At 45.6% G+C, this 14,365-nt stretch overlaps 1 protein-coding gene across 3 annotated transcripts in view; it reads right to left on the bottom strand.

The window, feature by feature from the left end:
• The window catches only part of LOC135554041 (signal transducer and activator of transcription 5B-like), a 143,953-nt gene that overhangs the window by 128,627 nt on the left and 961 nt on the right, over nucleotides 1-14,365 (bottom strand). The window lies entirely within an intron of this gene.

The raw sequence follows: 14,365 nt of genomic DNA on the forward strand, positions 1-14,365 counted from the left end.
AGGGAGAGAGAGAGAGAGAATGAGAGAGAGATGTGTGATTAAGACTGTCAGAACAACAGATCCTACTGAGATGGAAAGAGAGTGACAGGAAGGGCCTGAGGTTTGACACCAGACAGACAGACAGCCTGACCGACCGACCAACCAACAGACATGGCTTTAGACTTGCTCAATCATGGTTGACAGCCTGATCCTGTCAAACAAGAGATTATAAAACACAACACCACTAAAGCAGCAACATTCATTTTGACAAAAGGCCCTGTCCGTTCTGGATCATCATCATCGTCATCATCACCATCATCCGCTTCATCTTGTCTTAATCTGCTAAAGACATTTGGCCCATTCCCCAGAGGGAGCGCAGACATGACCTACATTTTTTTTTTTTTTTTTTTACATCCTGGGACTAAGCGGGTCGGGAATAATGGCAACATGATGTGTGCTGCATCTTATTTCCCTTTTTCTGTCTCACTCCTTCCCTTCTCAGTTCTCCAGCCCCCACATGCGTCATCAGTCAGACAGCCTGACCGACCGACCAACCAACAGACATGGAATGAGGATCTTCTGCTGTTACGTAACCAGTAGTAGGTTTGAACGCGGACGTGGTGATCGACTACCAGTTCGGCCTCATCCTGCTTGAAGTTACATTACATTTAACGGGCAGATTCTCAAACTCCATTGAAACAGAGGGATCTTTAACCAAGAAGAAATGCCTCAGAAAGCCAAAAGGATACAGTTGAGGTCTCCAGAACACACTATAGAATTATACTCCACAACCAGCCAGTGTCCAAACAAAACCACCTGCTGGAAAATACAGCCAATTCAAACCCAAACCAGCCAATACAATCCTCCACAAAACCACAACCAGGAAAGACGAGGCAAAATGTAAACCAAACGACCAAAACGACCCGATAGGTTTAGAAACAGAAATCATCAGTGGAGGACTGTAAGAGTTTAGATGACATCACCACTGGAGCACATAATAATCTTCAGAGTAGCAGCCAGCCATTGGTCGAGTCATGGGTGAGTTTATTAGGCTTGACCTTTCTGTGACCTACTGCAAGGCTGATGCCAGGCTGATTTATGGCAATAATGGCAGAGCAGATGACCCCTGACCTCTCGTGCATTACTGGAGCCACTAGATTAGTCGATCCTCCAGGTTATCTGGGGAGATATCACTGCCTCGCCTTATCCACTGAACAACAGGAACACTGGTCACACAGATGCATACAACATACTGTAGATAGTATAGCTAGCTACAGATGTAGGATTTTAAATTAGATCACCCTATTGTAGGAGAAAATCTCCAATCATTATAATCCTCATAATAATTCACATTTCCTGTTGCTGCAGGATTATTTTCGTGTTATACCAAACTGGCTCAAATTAAGATCCGACATCTTATCCAGTCCATTCTGTTAAATCTTTCTCTTCATTTACAAATCTATGATCTGTGCCTGTCTTGACAGGACAGCGTAGCCAGAAGTTTAAAGAGTGCGGGGTGAGAAAGTCTGTGGCACCTGAAGGCTAGGTGAGAATTTGTCAGATTGGTGGGTAGAAAGATTTTTAGGCTTGTGGCAATTTTTGGTTGATGCAAACAAAAGTTTAGGAACCACTGATGTGGAATCAAGTGATCGGCTGGGGATTAACCCTTAGTAGGCTGTACTGGTCTCTATCTCCAACGGACAGGTACATGTTTTCAACATCAGAGCCCAAAGTGGTTAGCATGGTAGCTATGTCTTGCTCTGAGCGGCATGTAAGTGATATTGATATTTGCTACCATATGAACGAATTCTGCCGTCCAGCATAACGTGACCTGCAGCAAATTGGACCTCCTGTAGAGTTGATCAAACATCACAGTTCAAACGCCTACTTTCATACCCCCCGGTGTCAACCCTGCATGAGGTGAACATGCCTTACGAAGATTGGGTAGCTTTCGATTCATTACTTTGAAAACAATATGTTGGGCTGGACGAAATGATATCACAGTCATATGACATCACAATAATTGAAACGATTACAATATACTGTAAATAGGGCCTCCGGAGTGGCGCAGCAGTCTAGGGCTCTGGAACACAGTGCTTGAGGCGTCACTACAGACCCGGGTTCGATCCCAGGCTGTGTCGCAGCGAGGTGGCGCACAATTGGCGGGACGTCATCCGGGTTAGGGGAGGGTTTGGCTGGCTGGGTTGTCCTTCGTCTCATCGTGCTCTAGTTACTCCTTGTTGTGAGCCGGGCACATGCAGGCTGGCTTTGGTCACCAGCTGTACGGTGTTTCCTCTGACACGTTGGTGCGGCTGGCTTCCAGGTTAAGCAGGCAGGGTGTCAAAAAGCAGAGCGGCTTGGCAGGGTCGTGTTTCAGAGGAGACATGACTCTCGGGCCTTCAACTCTCCCGAGTCCGTACGGGAGTTGCAACGATGGGACAAGACTGTAACTATCAATTGGATATCATGAAAAAGGGGTAAAAAGAACCCCAAAAATAAATTAAGAATATACTGTAAATGCTATGGGAATGCAAATGAGCATTTGTTCAATGTGAAAATGTCTATTGAATGTAGTCTATTGAATGTAACTCTGGTGAAGTGGTTGTAGCTTTTTACTCATGTGTGTTTACTTTAAAGCAAAGAACTGAGAATAGGTTGAAATTCTGGTTTCGATTTGCATACAATTTGCATATTGCAAAGAGGATAGATAACACCAGTTATCCCCCAACCCCAATAAAATACCAATGGACATTTAAGAAGGAATTAACCAGAAATAAAAGTTAATTAAGTAAGGTACATCCAAAGACCATCACATTTAACAAATACATATCACATTTAACCCAGTCAGCTTAACTCAGTCAGAAACGCGGAATCACAGCGAAAACAACAATATCCACAGGCGACATTTGAGGAAAAACATGATGCTCACAGCCACATGGCCCTCCCTAATTTGCATGCTACCTTCCCATGGCTGGCTGAGAGTGACGGCTGAGAGGGACCTTCTTCGAGAGCGCTGGTCATTTCTTGTGTGACATAAAGATAATATCCGGAGGCCTTATCACGCGTCTCAGTATCTGGTGCGCAACACAGAGGAAGGGAGAAATCTTTCAAATACATATATTTTTTTTAGAGTCTAGCAGAGAAATACAGTGAATGAGAGAGAGCAAAAGTGAAAGAGGTAGAGAGAGAGAGAGACAGAGAGATATGTTGTCCTGGCACATCAAGACCAGCAGGAGTGAGCCAACTCCATGGGTGTTGAGGACATTGTTACCATTTTAACCATTTTAAAAAGGAAGGATTTTAGTTGGATGATAAACCTCTTGTTAACAATGTAGCCCATTTACTGTTACTAGATACAAACTTCAGAGTAATGTGATGTAGCTGTCAACCGTGACCCAGGCTACATGATGTATTTGACAGACCGATCAGTCCTGCCGAGGCAAGGCTGAGAGCTCTGGAGGTCATGTGACGAAAGGATTAGTTTGAGCCCAACTGAAAGGGGCGGGGTTGGTGGGGGTAGGGGTTAGTGGGGGTTAGCATGAGCCTTGCTTTCACCACCACATGCTTTCTCATAGACCCCGGGACTCCTCCCCTACTACAGTATCTCTTTCCCTTTAACTGTCTTTCTCTCTTCCTCTCTTCCTCCTCTCTCTGCTTGAAAACATTCTCGACCCGTTTCACGCTCAACCTAGTGAGGAATGATCTCTGCTTGGACTGGACAACACACTGTTACTCAGCTAAAGGCAGAGAGGAGAGAAGAGAGAATGTAAAAAGAAAACAATCAACACCGTGGCCATCTGAAAAAGGCCACGCCACGCACCGAGGTACTCAATGGCTGTGTTTGACATCATTCACACCGCGATGCATCATGGGTAAATAGTGACTGACTGATCTACAACTAAGATTGAGTCGTTTTTTTAGATGCACAGAGATTTGGCGTTCAGTCAGTCTCGACTCGCCTTTAAAGTCGGCTTCAATGTTGAAGGCGCCCACTTCCTTGTAGCCTACATGACACCGCACTCTGATTGGGCAACACTTCCTCCTGCTCAAATTGGAACCCCCTCATAGTCCTAATCTAACATTTGATTATCCTACACCAATAACAGCCTTTACGATATTCAATGGTCAAACATGGACAATTTCAACCTCCTATCAACACCTCCTTCCCTTCTCTTCCTCCTTCCTTCCCTCCCTCCTCCAGTGGCGTGTATTAATGGACGCCAAGACATGCCCCCCCCCCCTCTCTGTGTTTCAGCATTTTCCTTCAATATGTGTAGGCCATCTATCTGATGCTGTCTGGTTTAAAAGAGTATGACATTGTTGCCGCCCATAGAATTGAAAGCAAGGGAAGCCAGCGAGCATTTGGCTTCCCTTGACAAAGAATAAAATAATAATAGCCAATCGGCATTGAGATAAACTGAGTGAGATCAACAGTGAATGGTCCTGGCGCGCCAAAAAAATGTCAAGCGTGGGAAGCCAGTTGGGATTTAGCTCCACACCACTCACATCACATCCGAAGCAACATGCAATTTATAGTAAAACAAATCTTATTGTTATTGTCCCCCGGTGGCTACCTAGCTAAAATCGGCCCTTTGCTAAATTAGCCAAGGATGGAGATAGGGATTTGGACTTGTGGTTTGACTTAATTAACCGTACTGGACAATGACTATAACAGCGATTCTGATCTAACCATACATTGTGCCCCTGGACTGAGAGGATGAAAGTTCAATATGTAGCTAGATGTAGTACGCTAATGTAAACTAGCTGGCCTGGTGCATCGTTGGCCATGAAAGGAAGTTAGGCTAGCAAGCAAGCATTTTAGCCAGGTAGACAAGGACAACAAAAAACTAAAAGCGTGAACTGGATGATAGAGTCATGAAAGAGAGGAGGATGGCATTGGTTGTTTCTCTACAAGTAGGGCGAGTCGACATGTTTTTTCTACTTGCACGCACAAACGCATGGACACACACACACACACACACACACACACAGAGACAAACACACACACACACACACACACACGGAAATCAGAACCATGGACAGCCACATCTCATTTGGCTTTCATTGAACTAAATTATTTTTGGTATCTTATTAATACTGTCTGTATTAGACTAAGCAGAGGTGATTTGATGATGTTGAAATGTTGAAGTTGAAATGGTGCTGGAGTAGTGGAGGCAGCTCCTGTTTTATTTGAGACTTGAAGTAACTCTCCATGGTTCTAAATCAATAGTTGTTTCGTAGTTTGAAAATGTTGGAAACATGAACTTGATTGACCATGCTGTAGTTCATGTTACTGTTTGTTACATGCAATATGCTTTGTGGACTTCACAGGACAGATGTTGCTCTCTGGTTTTGTGATGAAACAAAGGTGCGGTTGAATTTATTCTGCCACTGTGTCTTCTCATTGTCTCGACTTAGGCCTATATATCACAGTGGCAAGGCGTATGAACTAACAGGTTATAGAGCAAACAATGCAATTATCACAACACACAGGTTGTAAAAATGTCTTTTTCACCTGGCTTGGATGGCTTCCTCTCCTCAACTGTATGAGATAATCTGTGACTGTGTGACTCCTGACTCAAGGCATTCTGACAGGACAAGGGATTAATGACTGATAACCAAGCCGGGAACTTTTCCCAAATACAGTTTACACCATTAATATTATTAATAGCAATAATCTTCATAATAAGAACAGATTGTATTTGTATAGTGCTTTTCATTACAGCAATGACAGGTGCTGTTAGATTAGATTACGGTTTGGAAGTGTAAACAAGACTGAATAAATGATGAGTCTGTTCTAACAAAACTAAAATGTAAAGCCTTCATTTCAGCATAGCAGAGATCAAAAAGAGGAATCTGGGAATTTGCTTCAGCTGACATTTTGCCGTTGCATGAGGCTTGGTGCTCACGGAATTAGTAGGCTATTAAACAAACACTCAAACAGGCTAACAGAAGCCAAATCTTATTTCTGTAGATATACTGTGCCTTCAGAAGGTTTTCAGACTCCTTGACTTTTTCCACCTTACGTTACAGCCTTATTCAAAAATGTATTAAAAAAAAATATATATATATATATATATATATATATATATGAAAATCTATACACAAGACCCCATAGTGAAAAAGAAAAAAAAGTGTTTTAGAAATGTTTGCTAATTTATTGGAACACCTGGATTTGGGGAATTTCTCCCATTCTTCCCTGCCGACCTCTAAAGCTCTGTCAGGTTGGATGGGGAGTGTTGCTGAACAGCTATTTTCAGGTCTCTCCAGAGATGTTTGATCGGGTTCAAGTCTGGGCTCTGGCTGGGCCACTCAAGGACATTCAGAGAAATGTCCCGAAGCCACTCCTGTGTTGTCTTGGCTGTGTGCTTAGGGTTGTTGTCCTGTTGGAAGGTGAACCTTCGCCCCAGTCTGAGGTCCTGAGAGCTCTGGAGCAGGTTTTCATCAAGGATCTGCTCCGTTCATCTTTGCCTCGATCCTGACTAGTCTCCCAGTCCCTGCCCCTGAAAATGGTGCCAGGTTTCCTTCAGACGTGACGCTTGGCATTCAGGCCAAAGAGTTCAATCTTGGTTTCATCAGACCAGAAAATCTTGTTTCTCATGGTCTGAGAGTCCTTTAGGTGCCTTTTGGCAAACTCCAAGCGGGCTGTCATGTGCCTTTTACAGAGGAGTGGCTTCTGTCTAGCCACTCTACCATAAAGGCCTTATTGGTGGAGTGCTGCAGACAATGTTGTCCTTCTGGAAGGTTCTCCAATCTCCACAGGGGAACTCTAGAGCTCTGTCAGAGTGATCATCGGGTTCTTGGTCACCTCTCTGACCAAGGCCCTTCTCCCCCGATTGCTCAGTTTGGCCCGGCAGCCGACTCTAGAAGTCTTGGTGGCCACTGTGTTCTAGGGGACCAGCAATGTGGCAGAATGTTTTTGTACCCTTCCCCAGATCTGTGCCTCGACACAATCCTGTCTTGGAGCTCTACAGACAATTCCTTCGAACTTATGGCTTGGTTTTTGCTCTGACAGGGCAGGTGTGTGCCTTTCCAAATCATGTCCAATCAATTGAATTTACGACTGGTGGACTCCAATGAAGTTGTGGAAACATCTCCAGAATGATCGATGGAAACAGGATGCACCTGAGCTCAATTTCAAGTCTCATAGCAAAGGGTATGAATACTTATGTAAATAATGTATTTCTGTTTTGAATTTTCCTAAAAACCTGTTTTCGCTTTGTCATTATGGGATATTGTGTGTAGATTGCTTAGGGAAAAACATATTTCATCCGTTTTAGAACAAGGCTGTAACCTAACAGAATGCTGAAAAAGTCAAGGGGTCTGAATACTTTCCGAAGGCACTGTATATGGATGTTTTACACATTTAAGTTAAGCTATTGATTATAGACCAAATGAAGTTGGGATTTCCTCGCTACTCAATTTTCTTTGACAATTAGGCTGTTTCCTTGTCGGCAAGGGCCGTTTCCTTGTCTCTGCTGCTGCTGCCTCCACCACATTGTTCTCAATCCCAATATGCTGGTTAACGTTGCTATTATGCACATAGCAAAAGTACCCAACATTTGTTATGAAATAATATTAGATATATTAGTGTTGCACCATTATTTTTTACATAATACAAGCATATACAATATCAGTATCACATGTCTTAGAGTGATGGACTATGCCCTCCCTGTGGCCTCCGCATTGGATTAGTCCACTGAGACAGGCACGAATCAGACAGGTGTCTTGTGCACCTGCTCGACTCAAGAAATCTCAGCCGACCAACAGCCTATAGACCAAACAATCGAGCAGTCGACTAAATAAGTCCAACCCTAAAATATGTACAATATGTACAGAGTTCTCTGCCTGTGAGACCTCACAGCGCCATGGAAACCACAAAATTATAATGTGTTACATCCATGAATTCATCACAGGCATGAATGTAATACTTCAACTAACCATCCCTTTTCACCAGCATCAGAGCAACCCGCCCATGCCCCAAAACAACCCGCCCATGCCCCAAAACATGCCCCAAAACATGCCCCAAAACAACCCGCCCATGCCCCAAAACAACCCGCCCATGCTCCAAAACAACCCGCCCATGCCCCAAAACAACCCGCCCATGCCCCAAAACAACCCGCCCATGCCCCAAAACATGCCCTAAAACATGCCCCAAAACAACCCGCCCATGCCCCAAAACAACAGGCCCATGCCCCAAAACAACCCGCCCATGCCCCAAAACAACCCGCCCATGCCCCAAAACAACCCGCCCATGCCCTAAAACAACCCGCCCATGCCCCAAAACAACCCGCCCATGCCCTACAAACAACCCGCCCATGCCCCAAAACAACCCGCCCATGCCCTAAAACAACCCGCCCATGCCCCAAAACAACCCGCCCATGCCCCAAAACCTCTCATCTTCCTTCCTCCAGCCCTTCCAGTAAAGACCCATCAGGTCAGTATCCCTGCCATGGCTTGCCTGGTAGCAGGGAAGGAGATAAAGTGGGGGAACCCTGGCTAAGCACACGGGCATGCTGTGACCACATGGCCTGCCCTGCCTGTTGAGAGACGGGATCCTTAAGCATAGGGTTTCCCCTGTTCCCCTGCTGTTTCTGTCTGTTTTTGCTCCCTCCCTGCCTAGGACAGGTTGTGCCGTCCAACTCATTGTGTGCCCGGCAAGCCAACTGTCCGCGCTAGCCAGACCCAACACGACCTCTGAAACTTTGTCTTGGCAGTGGAAATGGCCAGTTACATAGTCCAGTTGAATGAACCGTGTGGGCTCCCCAGGCAGCGCTTCACATAATGTCAAGTGGGTCAGGGTTAAGTGGTGCAAACAATCCTTGATGGTTTACCATAACGGTGTTTATTGATGTCTGACCAAGTGCTTATTTATTTTAGCCAGAGAAAACACATCCCAAATTGTGCAGATGAAGCTGGACAGACAATCCATTAAGGAAAATCTACAGGACCCAGTACCACAAATACTTCACGGGCATCAGGACAGAAAGCCCAATACAGTGATACAGCAGAACTTATAAGCAGCCAAAGAGCAAATGGAACAGAGCCAGAAACATTTCAAAAATCCAATCTAAGTAATAAAACATATATAGAGCCAAAGTCAACAGTCTTTTTTCAAAAGTCCTCATCGGCTAAAGGGCATGCAGCCCCCGGGAGAAGTAGTAGATAGCAGTGAACAGGGTATAACAGGAGCACTCAGGGCAGGAACATCAATACTGCAAGCATCCTTCTTTCAATCTCTACCTCAAACCAAACAGCCAAGATGACCTGATGTTGAGGACCAACTAGTCAGAGAGCCCTGGATGGTGAAAGGGTGGCGGAGGAATAAAGAGTTTTGTGGGTGGTGGAGGAATAAAGAGTTTTGTGGGTGGTGGAGGAATAAGGAGTGGTTGTGGGTGGTGGAGGAGTAAGGAGTGGTTGTGGGTGGTGGAGGAATAAGGAGTGGTTGTGGGTGGTGGAGGAATACAGAGTTTTGTGGGTGGTGGAGGAATAAGGAGTGGTTGTGGGTGGTGGAGGAATAAAGAGTTTTGTGGGTGGTGGAGGAATAAGGAGTGGTTGTGGGTAGTGGAGGAATAAGGAGTGGTTGTGGGTGGTGGAGGAATAAGGAGTGGGTTTGGGTGGTGGAGGAATATGGAGTGGTTGTGGGTGGTGGAGGAATAAAGCATTTTGTGGGTGGTGGAGAAATAAGGAGTAGTTGTGGGTGGTGGAGGAATAAAGAGTTAGGTGGGTGGTGGAGGAATAAGGAGTGGTTGGTGGAGGAATAAAGAGTTTTGTGGGTGGTGGGGGAATACGGAGTGGTTGTGGGTGGTGGAGGAATAAGGAGTGTTTGTGGGTGGTGGGGGAATAGGGAGTGGTTGTGGGTGATGGAGGAATAAGGAGTGGTTGTGGGTTGTTGAGGAATAAGGAGTGTTTGTGGGTGGTGGGGGAATAGGGAGTGGTTGTGGTTTGTGAGTTGTGGAGGAATAAGGAGTGGTTGTGGGTTGTTGAGGAATAAGGAGTGGGTGTGGGTGTGGGTGGTGGGGGAATACGGAGTGGTTGTGGTTTGTGAGTTGTGGAGGAATAAGGAGTGGTTGTGGGTGGTGAAGGAATAAGGAGTGTTTGTGGGTGGTGGGGGAATAGGGAGTGTTTGTGGGTAGTGGAGGAATAATGAGTGTTTGTGGGTGGTAGTGGAATAAGGAATGTTTGTGGGTGGTGAAGGAATAAGGAGTGGTTGTGGGTGGTGGAGGAATAAGGAGTGGTTGTGGGTGGGACAGGAATAAGGAGTGGTTGTGGGTGGGGGAGGAATAAGGGCTGGTTGTGGGTGGGGGAGGAATAAGGACTGTTTATGGGTGGGGGGGAATAGGGAGTGTTTGTGGGTGGTGGAGGAATAAGGAGTGGTTGTGGGTGGTGGGGGAATACGGAGTGGTTGTGGTTTGTGAGTTGTGGAGGAATAAGGAGTGGTTGTGGGTGGGGAGGAATAAGGAGTGGTTGTGGGTGGTGAAGGAATAAGGAGTGTTTGTGGGTGGTGGGGGAATAGGGAGTGTTTGTGGGTAGTGGAGGAATAATGAGTGTTTGTGGGTGGTAGTGGAATAAGGAATGTTTGTGGGTGGTGGAGGAATAAGGAGTGGTTGTGGGTGGTGGAGGAATAAGGAGTGGTTGTGGGTGGTGGAGGAATAAGGAGTGGTTGTGGGTGGGACAGGAATAAGGAGTGGTTGTGGGTGGGGGAGGAATAAGGGCTGGTTGTGGGTGGGGGAGGAATAAGGCCTGTTTATGGGTGGGGGGAATAGGGAGTGTTTGTGGGTGGTGGGGGAATAAGGAGTGGTTGTGGGTGGTGGAGGAATAAGGGGTGTTTGTGGGTGGTGGGGGAATAAAGAGTGGTTGTGGGTGGTATAGGAATAAGGAGTGGTTGTGGGTGGTATAGGAATAGGGAGTGGTTGTGGGTGGTGGAGAAATAAGGAGTGGTTGTGGGTGGTGGGGGAGGAATAAGGAGTGGTTGTGGATGGTATAGGAATAAGGGGTGGTTGTGGGTGGTATAGGAATAAGGAGTGGTTGTGGGTGGTGGGGTCGGAATAAGGAGTGGTTGTGGGTGGTATAGGAATAGGGAGTGGTTGTGGGTGGTGGAGAAATAAGGAGTGGTTGTGGGTGGTGGGGGAGGAATAAGGAGTGGTTGTGGATGGTATAGGAATAAGGGGTGGTTGTGGGTGGTATAGGAATAAGGAGTGGTTGTGGGTGGTGGGGTCGGAATAAGGAGTGGTTGTGGGTGGTGGGGAGGAATAAGGAGTGGTTGTGGGTGTTATCGGAATAAGGAGTGGTTGTGGGTGGTACAGGAATAAGTAGTGGTTGTTGGTAATGGAGGAATAAGGAGTGGCTGTGGGTGGTGGGGGAGGAATAAGGAGTGGTTGTGGGTGGTATAGGAATAAGGAGTGGTTGTGGGTGGTATAGGAATAAGGAGTGGTTGTGGGTGGTGGAGAAATAAGCAGTGGTTGTTGGTAATGGAGGAATAAGGAGTGGTTGTGGGTGGTATAGGAATAAGGAGTGGTTGTGGGTGGTATGGGAATAGGGAGTGGTTGTGGGTGGTGTAGGAATAAGGAGTGGTTGTTGGTAATGGAGGAATAAGGAGTGGTTGTGGGTGGTATAGGAATAAGGAGTGGTTATGGGTGGTATGGGAATAAGGAGTGGTTGTTGGTAATGGAGGAATAAGGAGTGGTTGTGGGTGGTGGGGGAGGAATAAGGAGTGGTTGTGGGTGGTGTAGGAATAAGGAGTGGTTGTTGGTAATGGAGGAATAAGGAGTGGTTGTGAGTGGTGGGGGAGGAATAAGGAGTGGTTGTTGGTAATGGAGGAATAAGGAGTGGTTGTGGGTGGTGGGGGAGGAATAAGGAGTGGTTGTGGGTGGTGGGGGAGGAATAAGGAGTGGTTGTTGGTAATGGAGGAATAAGGAGTGGTTGTGGGTGGTGGGGGAGGAATAAGGTGTGGTTGTTGGTAATGGAGGAATAAGGAGTGGTTGTGGGTGGTGGGGGAGGAATAAGGAGTGGTTGTGGGTGGTGGGGGAGGAATAAGGAGTGGTTGTGGGTGGTGATTTGTGAGGGAAAGGTACACGCTGTGGAGAAGATATGGGTCAGGGAATTCAGCTAGATCAGGGGTATTCAACTGGGGATCCTTCTTTTAATGAATATTACAAATGACAAGCAACAACAGAATAAACAAATGTTTATGTCAACTTGATTTCTGAACTCCTAATATTTAGCAAATCACAGTAATTGGAGCTAATTACACTCACTGGTGTATCTGACATAGACTGTAATCATTCTTGACTTGGACATTAGTTTTTGCCAACACATATGACTAACCTTTGTTTAACCAGCTAAACAGCTTCTACTAGCAAAACTGTGTTTGGAGATACCTTTCCAGCTAATAGGCTATGTTGGAGTTGGCACTTCCCCTTCCAATTCTAACTAGCCTGACTACCCATCCACATCACTTTGGCCAAACACCCCACCCACTACCATTTCTTCTCCACCATGAATGTATGGAGCGATCGATAGAGCAGCAGAGTTAAATTCAGGATGAGTCGTCAGGCAAAACTATAACTGCAGGGGGTCAGAAAAATAAAAACATCTACCAAATCAATTCATTTTCAAGGGGTGGTGGGCAGGGTCAAGGAAGTCTGGTAGTGCACCTGACTGTTACCCCCGGTTAGCAAAACACTCATCAAAGCATCCTGACCTGTGCTGCTGTCAGTTGGTGTGTGTATAATGTCATTATAACATGAAAGAGGTAGGATACACAGGGACAAGGTGGGGTGCAATCAAACTGCATCGCAGGAAGTAATGACTTTCTTTATCTGAGTTTCTTTAAACAAACATCAATGTCCATACTCTGTGTGGTTGTAACGCACACACACGCGGACACACACACACACACACACACACACACACACACACACACACACACACACACACACACACACACACACACGCGGACACACACACACACACACACACACGCGGACACACACACACACACACACACACACACACGCGGGGACACACACACACACACGCACACACACACACACACGCGGACACACACACACACACACACACACACACACAAATCTTATCACCGCTCAAAGCTCGCAGTGACATTGACATTTTAGTCATCAACACATCAACAATTTAGGGGGTATTTTCTTTATACAGAGACCTGTCTGTGCTTGTACGGTTGAGCTATATGACAGTCTAGTCATACACTATAACGTCAATGTAAGTGGTGACATTTCAGCTCAACATCAACAACTATGTTTCCAATTGCATACCTTTGCATGTGAGTAAACATCAGTGTACTATTATGGGACATGTCCATCTCTTCAGTGACAACAACCACAATCACTGCTTTCAGTGGCATGTTAATGCAAACACACCAGTGGCTTCAGTGACATTCATTCGGGAAGGTCAAGGGGACACCTGGTCAGTTGCACAACTGAATGTATCCCACCGAAATGTGCCTTCCCGCATTTAACCGACATCCACGTCATCGATACTGTGACGGTGCTTCTTCTAACCCCAAGAGCAGCAGTTGTGAACGGAAACAAGTCAATGAGCCCCCTTGATAACACAGTGTGAATCAATTCATCTCAGGTTAGTTGAAGCCCATTGCGTACAAAATGTGTTGAACTCATTTCTCACAAGAGGGGAATAAGAAAGCAAACAGAGTGATAGTTTTGGTTCGAAAGGGCCAACAATACTAATTAAATGTGATTTGATTCACCCGCTCAGAGCAATTACCCATACAGCATGTGTTTGTTATTTGTTTTCATGTTTGTTTTCATTGTTATGACAACTGACCACATTTTACACAGCATCCTGTGTGGCCATTTTGTTGTAAAACAAGTAAAACACTAACTGACACATGTCAATGAGGGATTGGGAGACTATTAGAACAACTAGATGATGTGGCTTGTTTTATTCCAGATTTAATTTTGAATCATTGACATAAAGCGTCTTAAATTAAATCCATTGTTTGTGTTCCAAATACCCACGTTTTCTCAGTTGTGGTAAGGAGGCTTGGAGAACAACTGGCATAAAGCACTCAAATAAACAGGAGCACACCTTGACTGCATCACCTGACCAATAGCCAGGCTGCCTTGGTCTCCAGGTGCAATAAGATAAACATCGGGCTACTTTACCAGCATATCAATGTAACAGTATAACTTTAGACCGTCCCCTCGCCCATACCCGGGCCATTTCACACTGGTTACATCAACACCAATTAAAAAGTCTGCCACCAATATGGCCTACAGTAGCATATTGTGTCATTGTGCACAGTTGTGTATTATCACATGGCTGTTAACATTTTGTCAAATTATTCCTTCATTTAAAAACGGTACGCACCCATTTTCACCAGCAA

The sequence above is a fragment of the Oncorhynchus masou genome, chromosome 14 (assembly GCF_036934945.1).
Source record: "Oncorhynchus masou masou isolate Uvic2021 chromosome 14, UVic_Omas_1.1, whole genome shotgun sequence".
Lineage (NCBI taxonomy): Eukaryota > Metazoa > Chordata > Actinopteri > Salmoniformes > Salmonidae > Oncorhynchus > Oncorhynchus masou.